The sequence below is a fragment of the Pan troglodytes genome, chromosome 2 (assembly GCF_028858775.2).
Source record: "Pan troglodytes isolate AG18354 chromosome 2, NHGRI_mPanTro3-v2.0_pri, whole genome shotgun sequence".
Taxonomy (NCBI): domain Eukaryota; kingdom Metazoa; phylum Chordata; class Mammalia; order Primates; family Hominidae; genus Pan; species Pan troglodytes.
This window is the reverse complement of record NC_086015.1, coordinates 151,284,542-151,300,234: the sequence shown is the minus strand read 5'-3', so window position 1 is coordinate 151,300,234 and position 15,693 is coordinate 151,284,542. Positions and strand designations below refer to the sequence as shown.

General features: G+C 33.9%; 1 long non-coding RNA gene across 1 annotated transcript in view; it reads left to right on the top strand.

Moving 5' to 3' along the window:
* LOC129143541 (uncharacterized) overlaps positions 1 to 15,263 on the top strand; it is a 68,884-nt gene extending 53,621 nt beyond the window's left edge. Inside the window, exons 2-3 of the long non-coding RNA XR_008547133.1 lie at positions 14,388 to 14,488; positions 15,188 to 15,263. This is a non-coding gene — a long non-coding RNA (uncharacterized LOC129143541). The remainder of the gene's footprint in view (positions 1 to 14,387; positions 14,489 to 15,187) is intronic.
* The last annotated feature ends 430 nt before the right edge of the window (positions 15,264 to 15,693 follow it).

The window sequence follows — 15,693 nt, the reverse complement described above, 5'->3', positions numbered from 1 at the left end:
AACAATATATAAATGAAAGGGAGTGACTGTAATTTGAAAAAATGTTATTCACAAAATCAGTTGAAAAGCTGGATTTGGTCTGTGGATCAGAGTTTGCATGCTGACCCTGACAATACTGTCTTTACTCATTTGATGTGTGGTGCCAAATATCTTTATAAAACAAGTTCCCATTTATATACAGTTTTTGAAATACTCCGATTATAGGCCACTTGCATGTACCTTTCCATGTCCTTTTTACCTATTCAACATCCACTTCTACCTACTTCATACCTCATCTGGCTTAAGCATTATTTCCTCAGGAGCCTCTCCTATCTAGTACAAATTTCTTTCTTATATATATTTATGGAACCATGTTACTTTACTTTGAATCACTTAGCACAAAATGTAATTACACAATCATCTGTGTGGTAATTTGACATCTTTCTCCCTAACTAAATTGTTAATTCCCCAAGAGCAGGTGCTATTTCTGTTTTAATTTATCATTTTATTTCTAGTGTCTATTATAGTGCCTGCCCAACAATGCTCGCTCAATAGATATTTGTTGAAAGAATGAATCCTATGTCAAAAAGATTCTGAGAAAACTGGGTCAATTTTGTGACTAATTCAAGTCTCAAATAATTTCTACTGCATGTTTGAGGTTACTCTGGGGTTTTCATAATAATAAAATCTTATTCTCTCCCTTCAGCACTTTTGATTCCCTGGCTTCACCATACCTGCTACAATATATTCTCCTTTATATCTTTGTATTAGAGAAGAAATAGGTCTGCTTTTTTTTTTTTTTTTTTTTTTTTTTTAATAGAGGCAGGATCTCACTCTCACCCAGGCTGAAGTGCAGTGGCACTATCATAGCTCACTGTAACTTCGAACTCCTGGGCTCACGCAACTAGGTCTGCTTTTTTAAAAAAATCAAGTACACTATTGCAGATATGTTCAAAATTATACCCACATGGGTTTATTCAGGAACAAAATGTCATATGGGGTGTAACATTAGACAAAAACATAATTCATGATAATCCTATTTGATATTGGAAGATTTTAAGTTAAGCGACTGTGTGAAATTATTTTACATTTCAAAACTTTTAGGAGGATTGTTCAGTGACAATGTTTGTATAATTCTTGAAATATTTGCCTTCTAGTACCACAGGCATGATACCTAATCTTACAGGTAAGAAAATGTTAATTAGCGGTGTTTTATAAATATAGATAGGGAATAGAGTATGAGATGAAAGGGATAGAAGCTTCCTCTCTTCCAGACTAAGACTTAATAAAACAACAACAATAACCAATATCACATCCAATAATGCCAGCTGCTCTCTGTATTAACACTTTTGCATGGAAACTCTTGAATCATGTTTAGTTTCCCATAGTTTCCATTAATCAGTTAATTGAGCATGTCAAATCATACCGTTGGGTTCTCTGTTCTTCTCTTTAAGCCTTTTATAATGTATAACGTAAGTATTTTCTTTTTACTTCTTTTTTTCTCTTACTTTTATCCTCCTCTTATTATTCTAACTTTATTCATCAATAACCTTATATGCCATAATATATCTAATATGTCATATTTCCATGTGGAACATGTTCTATTTTTCAACTTATCTGCCACTCTCTCCAGTCATACTATTGAAGTGTGCATGTATTCCAAATGTTTCATTCCCTTTCAGAGAGCATCCAATATCAAACGAAGCCTCTAAAGAATGATATGGCCTAACAATTAAGACAAAATTCTTTGAAGACTTAAGGTAACCTTCCTGAAAACGTTGTTATAGAACTTTTAGGTCAATTTGCAGCTAAAGATTTTAAAAGATTTAAAGTGAGGTGCTTTTTTTTAAGTTGAATTAGTTAAGGGTTTCAAAACAGACAATAATGAAGAACATGAGACAGAGAGAAGAATGAGGTACATTTTTAAAATTTTGTTTCTAAAATTTCTCTGATACCAAAATACATAAGAAATTACAGTAATAGACTAATGGAATAGTGGAAAACAGCTATGTACACTGTAATATGGCATTATTCTCTGAAAACAAAAAAATGAAAAGCTAACTTTATAAATTTTTTCCTTTTTGTTGTACAACATTCATTTTCTAATAACTTACGAAGTATGTTATATTAGTTGATGGAAATACAAAGTTGATCAAAACATGAACTCTGCCCTCAAGACACTTCCCATCTAATGCATAAGTTAATCAAGATATAAAATAAAAATATCTCAGTGATAATACTTGTAAGAAAGCTAAGTTTAAAAATCATGTTAAGGCCAGATGTGATGGCTCATGCCTGTAATCTCAGCACTTTGAGAAGCTAAGGCAGGGGGATTGCTTCTGCCCAGGAGTTCGAGACCAGCCTGGGCAATGTAGTGTGACCTTGTTTGTATAAAAAAAAAAAAGAAAAAAAAATCATCCCACTACTTGGGATGCTGAGGTGGGAGAACTGCTTGAGCCAGGGAGGTCGAGGCTGCAGTTAGCTGTGATTATGCCACTGCACTCCAGCCTGGATGACAGAGTGAGACCCTGTCTTAAGGAGAAAAAAAATAATGATAATTTGTAGAAACATAAAACTTAAATAGAAGGTAAATTGTACTTCAGCTAGACACAGCAAAACAATAGAAAGGAAAGAAGAAAATGCTATTATACAACTCATCCATACTTAGTATACATTTACAAATTTCTATTATCTTGAATTATTTTCTTTATCTTCTTTATATGGATTCTTGAATATAAACCCTCACACTTCTTTCTGCCCAACAATTTACATGTGTATTCTTACTAGTTAACAACCAGATCAAGACTTCATGACTATAAAACAAAAGTCTGGTTGTACCAAAAATTTGACAATAGCAGCTGTGAGGACAATTCATTATCCTAGAGGTCAGAGGAATTTATGTTTGGCACTTATTTTAAACCACTATCATACTGCTTCATAAATCTAGTAGCACACTCACTTATGATTAATATTTCCAAAAGTCAGTTCTCCTGGCATGTGATTATTTTGATATATGACGGAAAAAGGGAAGACAGCCTTGTGTTTTATATGTAATAAGAACCACTGGTTTAAAAAATCTGTCTCAAAAATGGTCAAGTGGTCTTCTCATGGATCCATTATTGCTCACCAGTATTTATCACATGGTATTCAAGTGAGTGTCATTAAACTAAACAGCTTTTGTAGTTAATAGTCAGCAAATGCAAACCATTCTGTCAATCTTGCCACTGGTTAACACCTAACTAACTACAACTTGAATATCTTGAAAACTGTAGCATTTCATTACCCCTTCCACTCAGTGCTAAGGGACTAAATATCCAGAGAAGACAAAAGTGAATTCACCGACTTTCATAGTCTTCTATTTTCCTTACTTGAATTTCCCATCACTGAGCCTGTACCACCAGCATAGCACTGAAAGTAATAATAGAGAAAAATTAATTAAATGACTATTTCAATTGCAAGACTTATTTCTGGCATTATGAACTAAAAGAGTACGTATTGAGCAGTTTGTAACTGACAGCAGTGCCATGAAATTACAATGCAGCCATGATAATTATCCTCTTCATTATTTTTAAATATATATCAAGATAAATATAGCATTTCTTTCACTTTTAATGGCATGCAGTATAATAGGAAGACAAGAAGAGGGGTGTTTTTCTTACAGTGTTATGGTTAAAGACAGTGACAAAGAAAAGAATATGACTTTGATGATGTTCCATCATCAATGCTGAAATAGACATCAATTATATTATCAGTCTATACAAACTGCATACACACAGTTAAAGTAAAACAAGATGCACTTTCTTCACAAAGCTGTAACTGCTGACAACCATCAAGAACAAAAATATAATGCAATTGAGGTGGACAAAATGATTTGTTTCTGGACTCAACTGTATCAATTGTCAAACGAAGTTCACAGAAATTTAAATGTAATTAATTTATTATTATTTGAAAATATACTAAGCAATTAGAGAGACTTTGGGATCCTGTATTAGTCCAGCTTCTTAATGTGTTATTTTCATTAGGTTTCTAATTCTTTCAAATTGATTTAAGTTAAATTTAACATATAGCATGAATTTCTTCTTGCTTTAATATTAATTACATTTTTAGGATGAACTTCTTCCTGCCTTTTATCTTAAATGTACAGAATAAACACTGAAAGTTTGGAGAAAAAATTACTAAGGCTATGTCTATAGGTCTATTGGCAGAAATCTCAACCCAACTTCTGCTTGAATTTTATCGACCTGCCCTTTATCTCCAGTGACATATAGGAGCTAAAATATACAGAAAATAGTGTTAGCGATACCATTTCTTTTGAACTTGAATCAGATTTAGTGACTCAGAGGATGATGGTATTGAAAAAAATGTTGGATTATAACTCATTTCCCAATGATACAGTAAATTTTTCATCCATATGACAGGTTTGCGTTTGGTGTTTTCCTAGATTCTTTGGACATATTGAATAAAAAAGATAAATAACTTTCTAAACATGACCTCACTGTTTGGGGAAAAGACCAAAGTTCAAGGAAGAAAGCATTCTAGTCTTCCTCTATCAAGAGATTTTGAGCATTGTGGAGAAAAGGAGCTGGTGCAGTACTCTCTCCTTATTTGCTTCACAGGTACACATTTGGGAGCAAAGTCTCTTTTCTATCGAACTTTAATTACACAGTGCAAGGAGGTCCACTGTATGAGACCAGAGGAATAGATAGCTTCAAAAATGAAAGGTAATATCGCCTTCTGGGAAACTGGCAAGGATCCTGTGGTGAAATAGCCAAAACGTGGAGGGTTGATGTCAGTGGAAAGCCTCTAGATACACTTTGCTGGTGAGTCTGACACTGTGAGTCCACCATTGAGCCAGAAGAGCCACAAGGTACCAGTCATCCTGGTGAGAAATTTAGGGGGATTCTACCTATCCCAGTGGAACCTGTTCCAAGTATGGTGAATAGAATTTACCAGGGAATAAACTGGAGCAGAAGCTGGGCCAGAAAGAAAACCTGAAGCAGAAGCTAAACCAGAAACAAAACTATGGGAGATAAATAATTTGTGGTACCACAACTTTGTCACACTCAGAACACGAACTATAGATGACAAGTTTCCTTGCTTGGACTTCTTGGGTCCCCTTCCCATTCAATTACAGATCATTGACCTGGTAATGGACACTCATGTTTACCAACCCTGGCAGTTATGATAGAGGGGATATTTTACATTTAATTTCTAATTGAAGAATAATGAGGGGAATCTGTTCAAGTGGAGTTTTATTAAATATCAGACATGGATAGAATGGTCTTTGTTCAAAGACAGACAAAAGAGACCAAACATACTCAAATAAATGATAATGTGACATAAAATTAAACTATTATTTAAGAAGCTAAAAAAAGGAATATATGTTAAGAAAATATTATGGGAAACAGTAGCTTTACAAAGTAGGTATGCTGCTTTCTCGATCAAAATATGCCATTGGGGGAATGAAAGAAGATTTTAATATAGCTAATTGATATGAAAAGGCTCTGGCTGCAGTAAAGAAAGAACTAAAGGTGACTAATACTATGTTATCACAATATGAGATTTGTACTCAAAGTAGATTCAAGTAGGAAAAGGGAGAGCTGACATTTCAAACAACTAAGTCCTGATGTGGAAGGTAAATTTAGGAATTTTTCTGGAAAACAAAGGAAAAAGGACAAAAGACAAAAACAATAACAGGGAACACAGTGGTTTAAAATCCAGTTTGTATACCCAAGATATGGATAATTGGGATTCCTAATAAATATGGAGAAATATAACAGAAAAGAATTAAATTCCAAATTACTCTTTCATGAGATTTTAAAAACTACCCTTAACATGTAGATTAATATTCTTATTTAGTGCCAGACAAAATTAATGAAAAGAGCCTAGAAATGTGCTGCTCAAATTGTTAAATTTTACCAACAAATACACTTGCATAATAAACAAGGTAGAACATAAGAAAATGTTTTTAAAAATCAGGTCTTTAAAATGGCCTGTAGATTCCCTTTTGATTTTCTCCTCCTATCTGCTTCCTTCTCTGGCTTCATCTTCTGTTCTTTGTTTCATTAGCACTGGTCTTATTGCAGTTTGTTGACCAGCCAGGCATGATCTAACATTACAGTCTTTGTACTATCAATTCCCTCTGCCTCAAAGCCTTCCCTGAGATAGGAATATGACTTCATTCCTCACTGTCTTTAAGATTTTCTCAAATCTCACTATCTCAAAGGTGCTTACCCTGATACAGTATTTCGTACTACAACTGCTGTGCCTCTTCCCAACCAACTCTGTTACCTCATATTCTCCTCTTCTTCCCCTTCATATTTATTTGTTTGAATTCCCTATTTTTGGCTGGGCATGGTGGCTCACGCCTGTAATCCCAGCGCTTTCGGAGGCCGAGCCAGGTGGATCACCTGAGGTCAGGAGTTTGAGACCAGCCTGATTAATATGGGGAAACCCCGCCTCTACTGAAAATACAAAAATTAGCCGGATGTGGTGGCATGCGCTTGTAGTCCCAGCTATTCAGGAGGCTGAGACAGAAAAATTGCTTGAATCTGGGAGGAGGAGTTTGCAGTGAGCTGAGATGGTGCCACTGCACTCCAGCCTGGGTGACAGAGCCAGACTCCATCTCAAAAAAAAAAAAAGAAAAGAAAAGAAAAGAAAAAAGAATTCTCTGTTTTTCTTTTCTCTCTCTTTCTTTTTTTTTTTTTTTTTTTTTTGAAATGGAGTCTGGCTCTGTCGCCCAGGCTGGAGTGCAATTGCGCCATCTCGGCTCACTGCAACCTCCGCCTCCCAGGTTCAAGGAATTCTCCTGCCTCAGCCTCCTGAGGAGCTGGTACTACAGGCGCGCGCCACCACGCCCAGCTAATTTTTGTATTTTTAGTAGAGATGGGGTTTCACCATTTTGGCCAGGATGGTTTCAATCTCTTGACCTTGTGATCCTCCTGCCTCTGCCTCGCAATGTGCTGGGATTACAGGCGTGAGCCACTGCACCCAGCCAGAATTCTCTATTTTCATGGAGAATATGTGATACTTGCATAATTACATTTTAAAAGAAAGCTTTCTCATTACTAGGAAGCATATTACAAAGTTTAACATGAGAAAGGGAGCATATTTATATTAGTTTCTATGTTACATTACAAATTATCTTAAATTCAGAGACTTCAAAAAAGAAATAATTATTATATTACTGTTCTGTAGGTCAAGAATTCATGAGCAGCTTAGCTGAATGGTTTTGGCTCAGAATCTCTCGTGAAATTGAAGTAGGCTGGGGTCATCTCATGGTTAAAGTGGGGGCCAGAAGATCCATCTCCAAGATAGCTCACTCACAAGGGTATGGGCAGGAGGCTTCAGTTCCTCACCACATGGAGGTCTCCAGATAGCTTGAATGTCCTATTGACATGGCAGCTGGCTACTTTCAGAGCAAATGATCCAAGAATGTTACAAATGTCTTTTATGACTTGGTGTCAGAAGTTACACATGGCTACTTCCCCAATATTCTATGCATTAGAAAAGAGTCACTCAGACCAGGCCACTGGGATATTAATCTCCACCTACACAAGGTAAGAGTGTCAAACATTTTGTGGATATTTAAAAACCACCAAAATACTAAGTGAAAAAGAAGGAGGACTAGGAGGAGGAAAAGGAGAAGAAGGAACAAGAAGAAAGGGAGAAAAGGGGAAAAAAGGAAAGGAAGAAGGGAAGGAAGACTAAAGTAACCCCCTCCAGATAACTGTGATCTACCTGTTTAGAATGTGAGACTACTACATTTTATTAATTCACTATTTTATATTCTTATAAATTCAAATCTTAAAATGAATGTATTGCTAGAAATACATGTGTTTCCATTGTTATTACTAACACTTTAAGTAACTATTTTAATTTCAGTAAAATGATTTAAGTGGACGCTTCATACCAACATCCTGTTTTTACATAATTCTTTCATATGCGTCTCCAGATGAAACGGGAAATCTGAGTGCAGCCCATTCTGTTGCAATTTTCTTCATTTTATGCCTAATTCCTATGGCTAGTAGGTAACCCCTTCCATTTCTCTGCACTCAATTTTCTTTTCTGCAGCCTTTGGAATAAACAGATTTTCAGTTTTCATTCAGTTCTGATATTTTGAAGTCTGCAGGAAATTTTAAACTTCTATGAGCCTAAAGTTTCCAGATTTCAGTAATGATAAATATAACTTTAGCAATACTCTTATGCAAGTGAAAAGGACATTTTATGTTAATTAGAAACATAAGTAAGTAGAAGCCCAAGAGTTTTATTGTAAACTATGACACATTTAATAATTTTATCCTGATGGGAGACCCCATGTACAGGATTCAAGCCCTCAGCGGAGACAATAGGAGACAATAATCTCCCAAGAAGACACCATTTTATTTTCCAGTAATCTAGGAAATGCTTTCAGAGACCCTGCATAGAGGCTTTTCCAGAAAAGCCATATATTGTGAAAGAGGAATGGGCAAATAGAACATTTGATTTTAAATTTCTGGTTTGATTAAATCTTCATTTTCATAATACATTTTTCTTTATCCTTTGTTTTCGGTTGTTGAAACTAACATAGGTTAATTTGATTTGTTGCCACTCGTTTACTTGATCAATACAAATGCCTCTGCTATTGCAATTTTTCAGTGACATACATACACTGGTAAGGCATCAGGTTCTGTCATTTCATATTATTTTGCTGCCTTATAGAAATGGCCTCTTTCCCTTTTCTTCTGACACAATCTATTGTGAGAGGTCATTTCAATCTGCTCCATTTCTGAACAAAGTCTCTAAGATTGGTTTTGAGATTTTGAGTTTCTATTTTAGCTCCCCGCATGAATGACACTAAGCATTTTGCCATGTGTTCTATGTCATATCTCATATAGAAAGAGAGAAGAAGGGGGAGAGAGACAGAGAGAGAGAGAGAGATGCCTTTATTTGAGCACTGCCTTTCTGCATTGAAATACTCGATTTATCACACAGTCAGCTATAGGTTTCTTAATCAAGCTACTAATAATGACACTAATAATCCTCACTGCTCAGGTCAAAGTAAGCACCCCACTTTTTCTCCCTCTCTACAGCTTTGTGTTTTCTTTAGTGAGGCATTGCAGCCATACTGCTTCTATGAGCTTAAAAAGCCAATGGTTCACTAAGCAGACTTTTCCTTTACAGTTTTGTGCTACAGAAGACACTACTAGCAACTCTTTTACAACAAATGTGGCCTCTACAGTAGCACTTCCCACTCCCCTCTCCCCCTGGACAGAGTTATAATGTTTCAATTAAGTGTAATCCAATGTTCCTGGCATTTGCAATTGTTATTCTTTCCCTAGTGTTTGGAGTGACACATTGCTTTGATTTGACATCACCTTGCTTTTGGTAGAATCAAACTTCCCACATACTCCTTACACTTACCACTCTGATTAGTGGCAGGCTGAAGTAGCTAGGGGGTTGTGACTCATGGGCATTAAACTAATTTTGTGCCTGGTTCTTACCTCTTCATGCCTGGCCTGTCACAGGCCATCTCTATAAGCTCTTCTCAGGAAAGACCATTAGGACACATAGAATGGGAAAAAATCTGAAGGCTGTTGACTAAATGATATATCAGGCTTTTGCCATTTTGTCTTTGATGCAACCTAATATATGTATAATTTTGTGACCAGACTTTAACCGTGATTTGCCATCTTTTACTCCAAATCTTGTGCCAGAAATTCTCCCCAAAACACAAAATATGTGTCTTTTCATGCTAATTCCAACTGAACTCTTGACTATTTCAGCACTTATCTAACTTATCCAGTTGTTATCCTTACTTAAAATATGGCTCTGGACTTGGTATCTGACTGGCCTCCCCTCTAGATTTTTAGCTGTTAACTTTGAGCTAGGACAAATAGCATGACTCTAAGAAGATCATCACTGTAGCTTCATTAACAAGTGAAGTATTTCAAGCATGTTGTATTTTTTTTTCTATGAGAGATAGAAATTCAGGGCAAGAAGCCAAAGAAGCAGAAAATCAGAAGTATCAATTCATGGAGTGTAAAAAGAGAACAAGAGAGATGCTGTTAGAACAAAGAAGCCACCCAGAATGTATCTATTATTTCTCAGTGAGTCTGACCAATGATGCAACTGTCACTGCCTTCGTATTGGCAAAGATAGGACCTTGGGATTATGCAAAAAGCCATTTCTATGTATGTTTTCTGGTTCTCTTAAGGACTGTCTCAGGAAACTTGAAGATAGAAAGGCAACTTCTTTTCAAATAGAGGAAACACATCTGTCTTGATTATTGGCCACCAGTATGAGTGGTGGATAATTCATTTATTCTGCCTTTAACTGTTTCTTGTGAAATGATTCAAACTCAGCATCTGAATCCATATTTATCTGGGTGTTAATGATGTTCCACAGGAAGGGTTACATTGCTGGCCAAGTTAAGAAGCTATTGTAAATTGGGGGCCTCATTAAGGAGAAACTCTTCCTGTTAGTGTGACTGGAAACCTCTTTCACATTGTTGATGTGCATTAATATTCACTGAGTATATTTTGTATGTGTTCATATAATAAATTTACATAATAAACATAGCAAATTAAAGTTCATTCTCATTGCAGAAAAGATGCATTTGTTCTTAACAAATCCTTTTGTCTTCATGAAGTTTGAGTAAAAACAACCATTCAAATAGTCATGTGCCACATAACAACGTTTTAGTCAATGATGGATCACATGTATGATGGTGGTCTCATAAGATTATAATGAAGCTGAAAAATTCCTATTGCCTAGTGACATCATAGCTGTCATAACATTGTAGCACAACACGTCACTGATGTGTTTGTGGTGGTGCTGATGTTAAAAATCCTACTGTATTGCCATTTATCTAAAAGTATGGCACATACAATTATGTACAATACATAATACTCGATAATGATAATAAATGACCATGTTACTGGTTTATGTATTTACTATACTATAATTTGTATTGATATTTTGTAATGTACCTTTTCTACTTATATACAAAGGAAGTTAATTGTGAAATAGCGGCTTTCAGTAGAATCAAACTTCCCACTATTGTAAAGTAGTCCTTCAGGAGGTATTCCAAAGAAGGCATTGTTATTATAGAAGATAACAGATCCATGCATGTCAGTGTCTCTAAAGACCTTCCAGCAGAACAAAACATGGAGGTAGAAGCCAATGATATTGATCCTGACCCTGTGTTGGCCTAGGCCACTGTATGTGTTTACATAGTAGTTTTTAACAAAAAGGTTTGAAAAGTACAAAAAGAAAAGAAAAAAAAATTTAAATTTTAAAAATAGAATAAACCTTATAGAATAAGGATATACAGACAGAAAATATTTTTGTACATTATACAATGTGTTGCTGTTTTAAGTGAAATGTTTTTACAGAAGAGTCGAAAAGTTGAAAAAGTTTTTTGATCCCACAAATAAATGAGAACATCAGTGGATGAATGCTTGAGGAGATACATACCCCATTTTCATGATGTGCTTATTTCACATTGTATGCCTGTATCAAAACATCTCATGTATACCATATATATATATACACCCACAAAAATTAAAAATTAAAAAAAAACTGTTTGGAGTTAAAAAATTTAAAAGGATACCAGTTATATACAGACATTCTGACCCCAAAGAGGAGAAAATTGAAGAAATAAAAGGAGTCATTAGTTCCAAACAATTTAAAATCAGCCAGGTAAATTTTATTTATATTATATATAAATTAATATTATTGTATTATATAATGATGTGATTATATTAAATTATATTATAAATAGCTAGAGAAAAATATAAGCATCCATTGCTTTATTAGTTGTTTGTATTTCCAAGGTCTATTTAAATGTCAGTCACTTGAAAATAAAATGTATTTTCCTACAGACTCATATATTTAGCAGAGTGATTAGGTTTGCAGATCATTTGAAAAACTCAGTTTTACTGATAATATAGCTGAATGAAAATATGAACAGCTTAAATTCTAAATTCTGATATTAATAGAACACTATGTAGAAAAAAATGTTGATGATTTCAAATAAATGTAAATCATTATTATAGTATTATACAATTGTCATGTTACATTGTCTTTGCATTTTACAGACATGCTCAATGAAGATATAATTTCACTAGAAAATGTCTATCATCTTTTCTAAACACCTACACCATCTTCTTCTTATTTTTTTTCTCGAGTCCTCAGGAACCCAGTGCTCTTTTTCTAATTTGTCTGTCTAGAAGGTTTTAGCAGCAGCATCCATGTTGAAAAAGATTAGCAACTAGGAAATAACAGTATAGTGGTGAGAAGGAGATATATCTATTTTTGCCTTTGTAGCTCTACATCCGGTAGCAGGCTTAAAAAGTAATCCACAATCCAAGTTTATATACATCTTGAACTATATTTTATTATAATACCCCATCAGCTTATTTTAAAGTGTATATTTTTAATCCATCGGGAATCGATTTTATTATGTACTGTGATATGCTATATCAATACCATTTATTAAAAATTCTATTACTTTCCTTACTGACCTGATATACTTCCTTTATCATATACTTACTACATGTCCTTAGGCATGTTTCTGACTTTTATATTTTGTTACATTGATACTGTTTCAACATCATACTGTTTAAATTACTATATCTTTAGAATGTAAGTTAACATTTTGTACAATGAGGCTGTGTCACTATCCTTCCAAAAATGTTTTTACAATTCTCACATTTTTCTATTGTACTCCAAATTAACTCATGAATCATTTGGCAAAATTCTTAAGAAAAATCCCTTGCTATACTGAATAATATTTTACTAAATTAATAGATTAACTCTGAAGAAATAAATTTTTATGTTATTAAACCCTCTGATTCCGTACTATAATAAGTCTGCACATACTTTGAGTCTTCATTTACTATCTTAATTAATCTTTTAATTTTCTTTATTTAGGTTAGTACTACAGTTAAATATTTTCTCACTGTATGTGATACTTTACTATTTTGAATTCTTTTACTGTTACAGGTTCTAAATCTAAGTTGCCTACAGCTGTTAAATATTATTTTGTGATTGACTCTTTTCCTTATTATATTACTACTTATCATACTTCAATTGATTCAGGTGATTACCTTGGGCTTTCCAAGTACAGAGCATATAATCTATATGTAGTGTTGTTTTGTCTCTTTTTTTGATAATAGTTATGCCTATGATGTATTTTATAGCAATTAAATAGAGTATTCCTAAGTGTTGAAAGTAGAAGTGACTCCATAATTAAAAATTATGTGGTCTGTTTTAAGACAGTCTTTATCATGTGAAAGAGCTATTTTTTCATTTCACATTTTTTAGCAGTCTTACAGAGAATATTAAATTTTATCAATTTAATATACAAAGACTACATTACTTTTCTTCCTCAAATTAACTGTCCTTAGAGTCTTTAAGTAAAACCTCCTTGCTTATGTAATACTGCTCAATTTGATTTGCTAATGGTTTATAAAAGAGTTTTGTAATCTTATTCAAAAATGTGATTGATATATGTTCTTTGTGTTTTCATAATATCTTGTTTAGTTATTGGCAAGAAGAGTTTAAAAGAACACTAAATATTTCAAAATTTCTATCTTTTTCTATAACCTGGAATAATTTAAATTGTATAAGTTATCAAAATATTAAGATTTGATATAACTATACTCAATAATACATGCATATTCTCTGATCTCCAGATGTTTATACTCTAATTAGCATTCAAATTATGTCAAAACACAATGCTATTTCAGAAAACTTGTAAAATATTTCCAAGAGAACTAACAAGGAGTATAATGTAAAGAACTTTAGATTGAAAACCAGGATATCTAGGTTTTTGTTCAAATTCTGTCTCTAACTATATGATTTTTGGCTAAGTCTCTTGGCTGCTCTGAAGTCAAATATTTTATTTGGAAAGTAAGGTAGAAACTGATGACATCTAAGATCATGTGTTTTGTTGCGATTCATCAGAACAGTATATTTGCTCCATGTCTTAACTGTATTTTATTTGCAGTCCAATTCAAATTTTAATAAACTATGTTGTGAAGATTTGAAAAAATATTGTAAGTTACTGAGGAACAAATGCATGTGGCACAAGCCACACGTGGTATGCCGATACCACTGAAATTTATCTCAGTACAGATGGTCAAATGAAAATATGTGGTGTTCGCTGAGAGAAGGTAAACGTGTCCTTAGGTCTCCCCTGCAAAAAAAAAAAAAAAAAAAAAGAACCATAGAACAGTGTTGTGACCCTCCAGCTGACCTTGCTTTGCTCTTTTATTGTCACGTCTTAATTCACCAGATAGTTGATGGTGAAGTATAAAAAGATGTTTTATGAGCCTCATTTTATTCTTATACATTTATAATAGTATCTACAGAATGTGAGCTCTTAATTCACATTTTATCCATCACTTATTTTATCTCCACAGATGTATGCGCAATTGTTCTTCTAGGACTCAGTTCAGCCCACAGATGTCTCCACAGCTGCTCTCTATTCCAAAGGGGAATTTTTTTCCTTGGAAGCAGTCATGTAAGGTTTTTGTTGTTTTGTTTTGTTTTTTTATTTTTTATTTTTATTTAAAGTGTGGTAAAGACTTTTTCCTTCCCTCGACTTGGCAGTGGGGGCGGGGGTTGGTGGGGGTGGGGGGATCTTACCTAAAAGATGGCTTTGAGATTTGCATCAAGAAAACATGACAATAAAGCACTATCTGTATTTATGCTCATTCTTTAAATTCTGCTTAATGTTTTTGCATACTGTAGGCCCAAGAATTATAATCACCCAAAAGTTGAATCTTTTGCCTCCTGTTTCCATGACTGAATTGATATGCTGAGGCAAAGTAAAAACATCACAATTCATTCAGGGCAGGAAGAGGAAAAAAAACAATCAAACAAATGCCTAGTTTAGGCAAAATTGCCAATTTGAGAATAGCTTGGGGCTTGTGGGGAGTAAATGATTCAAATTGCTGCCTATATTATCTGCATTTACTGGGCTTATGAACTTTATAATTTTCTTTGTGTGGTAGGGATGACTACATAATTTAATAGAATAAACTTGAGGTTATATCAATTATATTTTTGTCCATGTTACTCCAGAAACCTCTGAATATTTATATTTGTATAAGAAAGGTCTTCCCTTCAAACATCGCCTATATTCAACATTAAGTGTCATTGAATATTCAACTTGTAAGCAGCCTTAGAGAGAACTAAGGTCATTTCTCTCATTTTATAGATTATGAGCTGACAATCTGGATGATGACATGACTTACACAAAATCATACAGTCAGTCTGAGGTAAGAGTTAGATGCCTAATTTTCTGATGAATAGGTCATCAGTACCACATTCATTGTTCATCATTAGCTTAAACTCATCAGAGGTTAAAATTACCAAAGATCTCTGATGTTAGAATCTTTACAAAATTGAGATTTACTGCTTATTTTTTGGCTGTGTGTGTTTTTGGCTTTGTTTTATTTTTGTAGGAGATGGTTAAAACACTTGTGTAGAGCATTTAAGGAATAATAAAACCGTTTATTTCCTTTTGGGAATTAATGTAGCGGTGGAGATCTTTACAATTCAAAATCATAGGTAAAGTTATTTTTTAAATGTAAAGCAAAATTTATACACCAATGTTTTTAAGAGTGGTTATTTTGAACATTTTATTTAATTTGTTGGGATAGAAGTAGAAAAACACAAGCCAGGAAAATTAAACTTTATAGAAAAAAAACTTATGCCTCAATG